This window comes from Callithrix jacchus, chromosome 4, assembly GCF_049354715.1.
Source record: "Callithrix jacchus isolate 240 chromosome 4, calJac240_pri, whole genome shotgun sequence".
NCBI classification, from domain to species: Eukaryota; Metazoa; Chordata; class Mammalia; order Primates; family Cebidae; genus Callithrix; species Callithrix jacchus.
This window is the reverse complement of record NC_133505.1, coordinates 157,420,428-157,432,902: the sequence shown is the minus strand read 5'-3', so window position 1 is coordinate 157,432,902 and position 12,475 is coordinate 157,420,428.

Genomic DNA, 12,475 nt, shown 5'->3' with positions numbered 1-12,475 from the left:
TGCGATGATTTCAGACTATTTGTAGTTTAAAAAAAATCTTATTTAGTTGAATCTCCACTCACTTAAATGCAGAAATATTAAGGCATTTGATTTTAGGATATTGGCCCAGACTCCTGCAGGATTCTTGCATAACATGTGGTATATGCATTGTATGACCTTTCTACAAAAAACCCCTTCAAAAAACCCATAAGATCTTAAATTAGGGATTAGGAATCTGAAATTTGAAAGAGCCCATGCTATACTGAACGGATCCCATCAAAACTATGTTTTCTGAATGGTAAGAAGCAATGCTGTGTTGCTGCTGGCTTGTACTAGTTTTTAAGAGCTGGTTGTTAACATTTTAGAACTTTTGTAACTCACTGACATCACATTGGTGGTTTGAAATCAGCCATGGTGGGGATATTTACACCACAGAAATTGGCAAACACTCCAAATCAGGAACTCATCTCCAGCTCCTGTACATCCACCCCCGTTGCTTATTAAAAATGTCATATTGTGAGCTCTTCCTATTTGCCTTTCCCAGCAAGTTGGAAGGGCCAGATCTCCAGCTGATTGGTGCTAAGGGAGAGTCTATAGCAGAGAGCAATTGTCAGCTTGACTAGCAAATCACTTTATAGACGTTTATCTTTTTGTCCTGAGGGTAATTGCGTGAGTGCCAGAACAGAATCGTTTGGTGCATTTAAGCTTATCAGGAAACTAAGGCTTAAAGAGTTTAGGTAATGTGGCCAAAGTCTGATAATTAGTAAAGAGCAGTGTAGGCATTTGGATGGAATAAGGAGCTATTGATTTAAGTTATGTGTTGTAGATTCATCAGTAAAAGTAGGACCTGTGGCACGGCCTTAGACTCTTCATCCAAGTCCTCCCCTCAGAATTGAAAGTTGCAAAAAAGTTATTGCTGCCATGATGGGCCTGATCCCTGTTTTACAAGTGTTGTGAGAAAGACTGAGACAGGAATTTCCACTCCTTCTCCTTTAAAGGAAGACATGAAAAATAATAAGATTAAAGTTCTACTGTGCACAGATGGTTCACCAAAGGACACTGGGACCACAGGCACTGGGGAATGTTGGGCAGAGGCAGAGAAAAGGACCAGTGAATGGTGCCACCTTCAGTGGTGCAACCACAGGGATCTGGGGCTCCCAGCCTCCTCACGCAACCCTGGTAAGACGTGTGGACTTTGTCAGCTGAAGTGCAGGGGCTGAAGGAAGAGTGCAGGGCTGGCTCGATGAGTGCAGGAACAATCGCAAACTGGAGGGAACAAGAGTTTTAGCCACAGAAACCCTCCCCTGGCATGTGACTATGATGAAGTTTTGTGTGTTCTCCTTTCTTCTCTGCATCTTCACACTTAGCTCTTCTACCTGTGAGGAAAGAAAGTTTACACTCAGGATGGGATCGAAAGCAGTAAAGTGAGGACTGACTCATTAGTGAGAACAAAGCAATCGGGGGAAAGGAAAAAAGCCCCACGATTATCCTCATTCATTAATGCCGAATAAAGATCTGTGAGACTGCAAATTGGCAGTGTTCTTTCAGACACGACAGCATCTTAGAAATCACTGAGGGCCATTGCTAAGGTATCTATAGCAACTCTTCAGGAGCTGCTGGCAAATTTGGAGCCTTGCGATGGTCAGCAGAACACTCTTTCTTTTCCATTTCCATTTTAAATGGTGGCAGGCTATGTTTCACAAAAAATAAAAAATGCCTTATTTCAAGAAAAATTTCCAAAAGGAAAGGTTCCAATGAAGCCAGGGTTTAAAGGCCATTCCCCCATCAACTGCAAAAGGTTGTCTAAGTTGTTTGGAATTGGACATGAAATGACATAGACCCAGGTCATCACATCACATGTTTAACAAGATAAAACATGAACTTTGAAGTACACTTTCATGTCGTTCAACCCCATAAGAAAAATGCTAACTTAAAAAAGAAGAAATCTCATAAAATTCTCAAAAATAAAAAAGAAAACTCATTTGGGATGGAGAAACATTGATATTTGAAAGTCTGAAGACCTGAACCTTAGGCAGAGTTTATTATAATAACGAAGGAAGTGGCTATCAGCAGGATCATAAACTCAGTCCTGGAAAAACAGTGTGACAATATTGGGGAGCAGAGGTGAAATAGCAGGGAATGGAGAAAATTCCTCAGAGAATTGAATTTCTAACTCTGTCTCTGGAGGTCCCTGAAGCAAGAACTGAGGGTGACATCATTATGATCTCAACATAGTTTCTTCAAGTTAGCATGATCAAACTTTCTGACTTGTTGAATGTTATGGGGAAATGAGTTTTTGTCCTATGTGCCAATTTATGATAAAATACCTTCAACTCATTGTTTTCTCCAATTTCGTTGTTACTAAACTCAGGGAAATTTTATTCGTTGCCTTTAGCACCCAGACTCTATTAAAATATTTGGGATAAACTTAGAAGTTATTAAGAATAAATGAAATATGTGCAATAGATACGAATTCCTCAGTGTTTGCTCAGTGAACACAACCTAAATATTCAGAACCATGTTTTGCATCAAAGACTGATGAGATCACCGTCTTCACCTGGGTGTGTCACTGTCTTCAGAACAGAAATAAAATCCACTTCCTCCTCACAGTCACATTTGCATATGTATTCCTGTCTCTGTACAGGTCTATCCTTCTAGCTTCCTTTTTAATTTTTAAATTTCTAAGTCCCCTTCCCTCCAAAAAACTCAACTTTATCAAAACTTAATGTTATCAAAATCCTTGTTCCTATTACCGTTTTCCTTCCAGTCTAATTCGGCAAAACCTGATTATGTAATATCAATAACATTACATATGAATTCCAAGATGCTCCACGTTACTTTGGAATTCTGAATACAATAAATTAAATCAGAGCCAAATAAATGTCATGTTTTTTCCCTATCTTTTCAAAAGTCATTGTTATAAAAATTGGCGCCTTCACTTGCGTTATTCCCCTTCAACTTATTCACCATGGTTGAACGAATGACTTATGTATAGATAAAAACCGCCTAGCAAATATCTAGACAGAAATATGAGAGAAGATCGAAGCCCCACAAATCACAGGAACTCAACAGCCTGTGTAGGTTGGAGTCCTTTGTAATGTGATTAACTTCAGACACACTCAGTATACTGGTTTCAAAGTAACTTTTTCTGTATATACAGAAGGACTTCAACCAGGAAGAACCCAACTTCAAGGTCACTTTCCAGCAACCAAATACCTTCCTGAGAGTTGACTCCCATACTCCCAGTAAGATGTTTTGAGCTTCTGTTTTTTTTTAGGAAATATATCCTTCCTACTTTCAGGAACAGAAAGGACCTTTTAAACCTATCATCAAATTTAAAAAGAAAAAATATAAAAGAAGAAGATAGCCCGGGTGTGGTGGCTCACGCCTGCAACCCCAGCACTTCGGGAGGCCGAGACGGGTGAATGACCTGAGGTCAGGAGTTCAAGACCACCCTGGCCAACCACCTCTCTACTAAAAATACAAAACTAAGCTGGGCGTGATGGAGGGCGTCTGTAATTCCACAAACTTGGGAGGCTGAGGCAGGAGAATCGCTTGAACCCGGGAGGCAGAGGTTGCAGTGAGCTAAGATCACACCACTGTACTCCAGCCCGGGCAACAGAGCAAGACTCTGTCTCAAATAAATAAATAAATTTTAAAAAGAAGACAGCCTTGATAGGGACTAATGAAACAAACAAACATTTCCTGTAATCTTACAATGAAAAAAAAAGATGAAGTGATCATATACCTTCTACAGGTGCTACTGTCCATTTCCTTCCTTCCTATCTATCTACTCCAGCTTTATAGTTCAAGTCCTCATCACTTAAGTCTCTGCCTGGGATATGTCCACTTTCAGGCTCTCATGCATTCTACACAGTGCTGCTACCAGCCTGCTCTCAGTGGGATACTGTTTGCATAGCTAACAGTACACAAAGGACCCCTAAACGGCTAAAAGGACATCCAAGCTGTATGGCCAGAGAGAATTTCGTGATTGTGATCTGGAAAGTAAGCAAAGAATCAAAGACTTATGGGTAGTGGGGAGACTGGCAACCCGCATGTCCTCCCTCCAGGTAACTCCTGGCCCATACTCTCCAGAGCCCTGATGTATATAACCCTTCCCACTGCTGTGCTGCTGTCCAGAGAGGAGGCTGTTCCCAGGCAGTCACATGGAACTGGAGCAGGTGGATTTGCAGGGTGCACACTGGAGGAAAACACATCTAATTAAATGTCAGCCTTGTCCAGACTTGCTCAGGGGCTAAGTGGAAACAGTGTAGCTAGAGTTCAGGGTTGTAGTTGAGGAAGACTCTTTACTTACACACTCAATTTTGAGAAATTGGAAGCTTGACTGGGAATTGCTTCTCTTAAGTTTTTCTTGTTTTATCTCCAATGCAAGGAAAGAATTAATCCATTGTGGGTTAGCATGGAATGTAGATCAGTTAGATATTTAGAAGAATCACCAAGACACCCTAAGTTAGAAAAATGAAAGAAGAAGAATTTGATAGGCCTGGGACAAAAGCATTTCCCTTAAAAAAAAGTGATGGATATAAATCCTTACAATACCAGTTAGTCTTATCTGTTTCACAAATTTCTAAGTAAGAATGGCTTAACATTTATTGAAATGTCTGCATACTATTTGAAGTTTTATATATATATATAGTTTCATTTATTGCTTTAAAAATTATGTGTATGTCATCCCATAAGGTGGAAACATTAATTTTCAATTAATTTCTTATTAGTTGACATCACAAAACTGTGTGCTCAAACAGTCTCAGAATAATTAAAGAAAAACACTGGAGTCCAGGCGCAGTGGCTCACGCCTGGAATCCCGGCACTTTGGGAGGTGAAGGTGGGTGGATCATAAGGTCAGGAGTTCAGACCAGCCTGGCCAGCATGGTGAAACCCCATCTTTATGAAAAAAATACAAAAAATTAGCCAGGCATGGTGTGTGCACCTGTAATCCCAGCTACTCGGGAGGCTGAGGCAGGAGAATTGCTTGAACCTGGGAGCCAGAGGCTGCAGTGAGTTGAGATCCAGCCTGGGTGACAGAGCAAGACTCCATCTCAACAACAACAAAAGAACAACCAAAACAACAAAAAAGGAGATACTGGAATCAGTGCACCTCACTCTCAACTTGATGGAGTGTGCAGAAAAGGTAAGGAACATCTGGCCTTGCACGGAAGAAGCCAAGTGTACCCCATGTATATAAACATCAGCCATCCCTTGAACACACTTCATTGATTCCCTAGTGCACAATTTCAAACTCCTTATCCTGACTCAGACCTGTTACTCTAGCCCCTCTCTGACCACCTTGGCTTCCATCATCATCATCATCATCATCATCATCATCATCACTATCATTTTTATCCACCCAAACCTTTCAGTTAGCCAAATCTACCAATAAGTAGTATTCCTCAAGCATACTACGTGAATTTCTGTGTTTGTGGCAGGAATGTGCCTTCCTGTGTTCTTTGAGATAGATCCTTCCTCCAAGGAGAAATTTCAGCACCACCTCCTATGTTAGGTGTACCCCAAACATTCCTGGGATATGTTCCTCCTCAGAATGTCTAAAACCACACATTGTCTGTCTGTCTTCTTCTGCCCCGACTCCAACAAGAACCAAAATACTTTACAGGGTGTGCACTCAAAGTGTGATTATTGGTATAGATAGAATAGGGTCAGTAAGATATGTTGAATTTCGTGATGGTCAAACCTGTGTCAACTTTGTTTTTAAATGTCAACAAACAAAATTAATATAATTGAAGGTAGGTATTCGTATAAGAACATGATTCATTGGCGGATTCTTTAAAGTTACAGCCTCTCTGCTACAGTATTTCTTAATAGACTGCTAAGTACTTGGCAGAAATGTAGGGAATAAATGAGCTAAAACTAGCTTAAAGGGAACTTAGTGCATTACTTACGTCCCTCCTCCATAGGAGAGGGCATGCTCTATGTTGCCGTTTCACTTTCTAGAATCTGACTCTATTTGGCTGAGTTCAATGAATGAGATGATGCTGTCAATCTGAGGTTTACTATGTCTCAAGTGCAAAACCAGCAAATCTCAGACTGACAAAATTTTTCAGAACTGGAAAGGAATTCAGACTGCCTAGTGCAACCAACCTGTCTTTATTCTTTCTTTCCTTCCTTCCTTCTTTCCCTTTTTATTGCTTTCTCTCTCTTCTTTCTTTCTCCTCCCTCCCTTCCTTCCTCCTTCCCTCCCTTCCTCCCTCCCTCTCTCCTTCCTTCCTTTCTTCCTTCTTTCCTTTCTTTCTACTTTCTGGATGGAGTTTCACTTCTGTTGCCCTGGCTGGAGTGCAGTGGCATGATCTCAGCTCACTGCAACCTCTGTCTCCCGGGTTCAAGCGATTCTCCTGCCTCAGCCTCCTGTAGCTGAGATTACAGACATGCACCACTACACCCAGCTAATCTGGTAGTTTTAGTAGAGACGGGGTTTCCTCCGTGTTGGCCAGGCTGTTCTCAAACTCCCGACCTCAGGTCATCTGCCCGCCTCAGCTTCCCAAAGTGTTGGGATTATAGGACTGAGCCACCATGCCCGGCCTAGTGCAACTTTTCAAACAATTTTCTAAATAGCACTTGTCAAGAAAGGAAAATAAAAATGCCAATTTGTTGTTCATGAGTGGCTAACACATGGAGCAGTGGTTGTGACTGAATTCTGCAGTGAGAAGGAGATGGACTCAGCCATGGGAGGAGTGTCTACACAGTGGCTTCCAGTGGGTGTGTTAGTTAGCGCTGGCAGCCTGGGAAGGGGAGGGTGTTCTTCCCCAGCAAATCTGGCAACAACAGAGCTGTTAGTGGGAGGAGGTGAGAAATAGCATCCATGCCAGCCACGGAAAGGAGAAGTGATCTGGTGGAGCATGGTGCTTTCTAGTCAGGCCTGTGAAGGGATTTTAAGGGATTGGGGATGTTATGTTTTTACTGGAAAGGTCCCGCTGTCATTTCATGGGCCTGGCATAGGCATGGTGGAGGTAGAAAGAGGAGGTCTAGTATTGCCAAAAGAACCCACACAGGCTGGCCGCTTGGAGAGGCTGTCCTTGATGTAATGGCTGGCCTACCTGAAGACTAGCTATACTGCAATGCATTTATTTATTTATTTATCCATTTGAGATGGAGTTTCACTCTTGTCGCCTAGGCTGGAGTGCATGGGGTGATCTCAGCTCACTGCAACCTCTGCCTCATTGGTTCAAGTGATTCTCCTGTCTCCAGTGTAGCTGGGATTACAGGCACCTGACCCCATGCCCAGCTAATTTTTGTATTTTTAGTAGAGATGAGGTTTTACCATGTTGGTCAGGCTGGTCTTGAACTCCTGACCTCAGGTGATCCATCTGCCTTGGCCTCCCAAAATGCTGGAATCATAGGCGTGAGCCACTGTGCTCAGCTGAATGCATTCATTAAGTCATCCAATATTTCCTGGGTCCCAGGTATGGACCAGGTGGTGCAAGGCACAGGGAACATGGTGTAACAAAGGAAATGCTGACCCAGTTCTCATGGAATTGCCATCCCTCAACTCACTTTATTGATCCATAATGGAGGAAATCGACTTCCATGACATAATACCCAAATCAGTACAGTTGCACATTGCTTATCAGTGGGGCTACATGAGATTTTGTCATTGTGCGAACATCACAGAGTGCATTTATACAAGCCTAGATGACCCAGGCTATGGGGTACAGCCCGCTGCTCCTTGGCTACAGACCTGTACAGCATGCTACTGCACTGAATTGTAACATAATGGTAAGTATTTGTGTATCTAAACATAGAAAAAGTACCATAAAAATGTGATAGAAAAGATAAAACGTGGTGCCCCTTGATACGGCACTTACCATGAACAGAGCTGGCAGGACTGGAAGCTGCTCTGGGTGAGTGAGTGGGTGAGGGAGGGAGGGAGTGGGGACTGAATGGGAAGGCCTGGGACATGACTGCCCACCACGGTAGACTCTGTGAACACTGGACACTTTGGCTACACTAAATTTATGTGAACTTTTTTTCTTTCTTCAATAATAAACTTCACTTACTATAACCTTTTAATTGTATCAACTTTTAATTTTTTAAACTTTTAACTTTTGTAGTCACATTTTAAACACACATTGTATAGCTCTACAAAAAATAGTTTATTTCTTTATTTCCTTATTCTATATTCTATGGGCTTTTTCTATTATTAAAATTTTTAATTATTTTATTCTTAAATTTTTTGTTAAAATCTAAGACACAAACACACACACTGGCCTAGGCCTAGCCAGGGTCAGCATCATCAACATCCCTGTCTTCCACCTCCACATCGCGTCCCACTGAGGGGCCTTCAGATCTTCTGTGATCACAAGGTCTTTTCCTGAATACCTTCTGTAGGACCTGCCTGAGGGTGTTTTACAGTTACCTTTAAAATATATGTAATAGAAGGTGTACACTCTAAAATATAGACGGGGTGGGGTGGCTCATACCTGTAATCCCAGCACTTTGGGAGGCAGAGGTGGGCAGATTGCTTGAGGTCAGGAATTTGAGGCCAGCCTGGCCAACAAGGTGAAACCCCCTCTCTACTAAAATACAAAAATTAGCCAGGCATGGTGGTGGGTACCTATAATCCCAGATATTCATGAGGCTGAGGCAGGATAATCACTTGAACCTGGGAAATAGAGGCGCAGTGAGCTGAGATCACGCCACTGCACTCCAGCATGGATGACAGAGAGAGACTCTGTTTCAAAAAATAAAATAATAAAAAAGCGTAGTATAGTAAATACAAAACCAGTAACAGTCTTTTATTATTATCAAGCATTGGGTACTTACATCATTGTGTATGCTAGACTTTTATATGACTAGTACCGCAGTAGGTTTGTTTACCCCAGCATCACCACAAACACATGAGGTATGCATCGTGCTGTGACCTTACGATGGCTAGGATGTCACCAGGTGATAGGAATTTTCTAGCTCCATTTTAATCTTATGGGGCCATCATCATATATATGGTTCGTTGCTGACTGAAAGACCGGTTGACTGTATAAATTGTCAACTATGGAAAGTAAAGGACACTGTGAGAATGTACGGAAGGGTATTCAGCCAGGGGTTCAGGAGAGTTGTCCCTAAGATTGTCCTTTGATCTGGGATCAGAAGAATGAGTAGGAGTTAAGATGGCAGAGAGAAAGGGGAGGAGGCAGGGTGTTCCAGGCAGAGAAACCTTACAGCCAGTCAGAAGCTCTGAGGTGGGAGGGCAAAGCCCCTGCAAAGACGGTCCGTGTGGCTGTGGGGCTTGTATGAAGACAGACCCCAGCCAGACGGCTGGTGCTTGGAAGAAGGCTGTGGTGCTGGAGCTGAGCCATGGGCTGCAGGGGGCAGAGAAGTTGGGGTCAGATGACACAGAGGAATTCCAGGTCGGTGCACAGGGAAACCAGGAATTGTGAAGCCAGTAGGTACATGACCCCACTGCATGTTGCTCCATTTCTCTGAGCTTTGGCCTCTTTTGTTTGTTTGAGACAAGGTCTCACTGTGTCACCCAGGCTGGAGGACAGTGTGGCACGATCACAGTTCACTGTAACCACAACCTCCCTGGCCCAAGCAATCTTCCCGCCTCAGCCTCCCAAGCACCTGGGACTACAGATGTATAAATATATATATAAATATATATATATTTTTGGTAGAGACAGGATCTCACTTTCTCTTGCCTTGGCTTCTCAAAGTGCTGGGATTATAAGTGTGAGCCACCATGCCCAGCCTGGTTTCTTAATAATCCCTAGAGAAAGACTGTACTTGGCAAAAGCCGGAGTTGGCTCCTGGCTATCCTATTCACTAACTTGGTGACTATTAGGAAAATTAGTTAACGCCTTGCTCTTCACCTTTTTCAACCAGAGAGCAAGGATAGTTACTACTATCTAGTCTGCTTTGCAGAGTGGTTGTGAAGGGAAAATGAGATCACGAACCTGAAAGTGTTTTGGAAACTGGGAAGCGTGACCGAACGCAAGTCACGGTAATGACATGAATGCAGTCGTGGTGAGTGAGGTTCAACAGCAGAAGCACAGCTGTTCCTGAGGATGAAGTCAAGGATTGGGTGGAGGTGAATGCAAACCAGGAGCTCGCTTCGCTAATCTGCTTTGGAAGTGATTTAGTTCTGTCTTCTGTATTAACCTATTTATGTCAGTTTTGTGATCAGGCTGGAAGTTTTCTTGTTCGCTTGGTTGAAGCCAAGTGGAGCTGCATTTGGATTTCAGCTCTTCCACTTCCTTGCTATATTCACTTTCTATTGCCTCATGACAAATCCCCACAAATTTAGTGGTTTAAAACAACAACCCTTTATCATCTCATGATTGCCATAGGTCAGAAGTTCGGTGTGACCCAACTGGGTTCTCTGCTAACAACCTCATGCTCAAGGTGCGGACTGTCCATAGCTCCGGGAAGGAATCTACTTTCAAGCTCAGTCAGGTGATTGGCAGAATGCAGTTTCTCTGGTTGTAGTACTGGGGTCCCTGTTTCCTTGCTTGCGGTCATTTTCAGTTCCTAGAGGCCTATCTCTTATTCTTGCACATAGACCTCTTACCTTTATCCTGGAGCCAGCAAGGGCACATCTGTCAAACCCTTTCACGCTTTGAACCTCCCCGACTTCTTGAGTATCAGGCAGAGAAAGCTTTCTGCTTTTAAGAATGTACGTGATTAAATTAGGGCCATGGATAATCTCTTTATTTGAAGGTCAGCAGACCCATATGATATGATCATGGGAATGATATTGCACTAGGTTTACAAGTTCTATGGGTTAAAGCATAACATCTTTGGAGTCATTTTTGGAATTCTGCCTACCACAGGTGGTCAAGGTGACCTTGATGAGACTGTTACTTAGCCTTTCTTGGTCTTGGTTTCCTCATCAATCATCCCTTGAAGCATCATTGCATTGATAAGTAAAATAAGGCAGACATTGTACCTAAAATACGGCAAATATGTAGCCAACAAGGTGTCTTTCCCCTGTATCTCATATTCAGTGTTATGTGCTGAGAACCCAGCTAACCCCCAATACCAGAGGAGAGCTTCTATAGAAAATAAGAATGAATCCTGTCCCTTATAAGTTCAGATGTTCTTTAAGAATTTTATGCCACTATATAGCATTGTCGGGATTTGATTTATCCATAGCAGCTGTAAACTGATGTTTGCACACTGTATATCAGCATAAATTAAGAACTTGGACAAAAGAATTTTCCAGAATTCAGTATTGAAGTGTTTTCATCCGATCCTAAAAAAAAAAAAAAACAAAAAGACACCCCCCCCCGTCCCCCACCGACACATACCCATTATGTCTTGGCGGTAAAAGTAATTTCTTGGTGGTGGTTATGGTGGGTTAGAAGAGAACAGGGCTTTAATATGATTGCTGGAATTTACTTTGTCCTGCAAATTTTATGGGCAAATTCCATCAAAGCATGCTTGCTTTTAAGACTGCAGAACCTGATGAAAGAAAGCATGGTTCTACCCTTCTTCTTGAGCTGTCAAGACGTAATAATCCTTGCACTGTGATGCTTCATAGATTCTCTCCATGCACAGTAAATTTTTATACAGCCCCCTTCTTTATTAATATGAATTAAACAAAAGAGCCAACAGCCCTTAAATCCATCAACTGGTTATAAATCTATCTCAGCAGCTGTGTTATGAGTTACTCAGGGATCAGTACAGTGAATGGGCTACTGTGCTTCCCCTCCAGGAGATGGAGTACACCCTCCCTGAAATGGTCATTCTCCCCCATGTCAGTCATATTCAGGTTAAGGGGAAGTCAGAACTGCAGCTCTTTGCAAATCTTCAAAGGGAATGTGGTAGCGAAGAGGCGATGGGCATCCGCAGACCCAAATGCTGTTGTTGTTCTTTTTTTTTTTTTTTTTTTTTTGAGACAGAGTCTTGCTCTGTTGCCCAGATTGGAGTGCAATGGCATGATCTCTGCTCAGCACAACCTCTGCCTCCTGGGTTCAAGTGATTCTCCTGCCTCAACCTCCCAAGTAGCTGGGATTACAGGCATGTGCCACCATGCCTGGCTAATTTTTTTATTTTTAGTAGAGATAGGGTTTCACCATGTTGGCCAGGCTGGTCTCAAACTCCTGACCTTGTAATCCACCTGCCTCAGCCTCCCAAAGTGCTGGGGTTACAGGTATGAGCCACCACACCTGGCCCCAAATACTGATATTAATGAGAGAGGAGTAGCTCATGTTTTAAATTTCAGTGGCCTTTCAACTACTTAGTGCCCCTCATTTCTCCAGCAATCAAAGGGAGTTAGCAAATTCTGCCTATTAATATTTGCTTCATAAAAGTATTTTCAGGGTTAATGTAATAGCATGAAAAAATGCTTTAAGTGGAGCATCTTATCTGGTGATTATATATTTTATGTTCTCTACTCTGAGGTCTAAACAATAGATAATGACTAATGACAGTCTTGAAGGAGGACACAGAAAAAAGAATTGTGGTGATGTCTGCCAGTTCAACCACACACAGCCAGAAATCTTCCAGTCCCCAGATGTTCTTCACT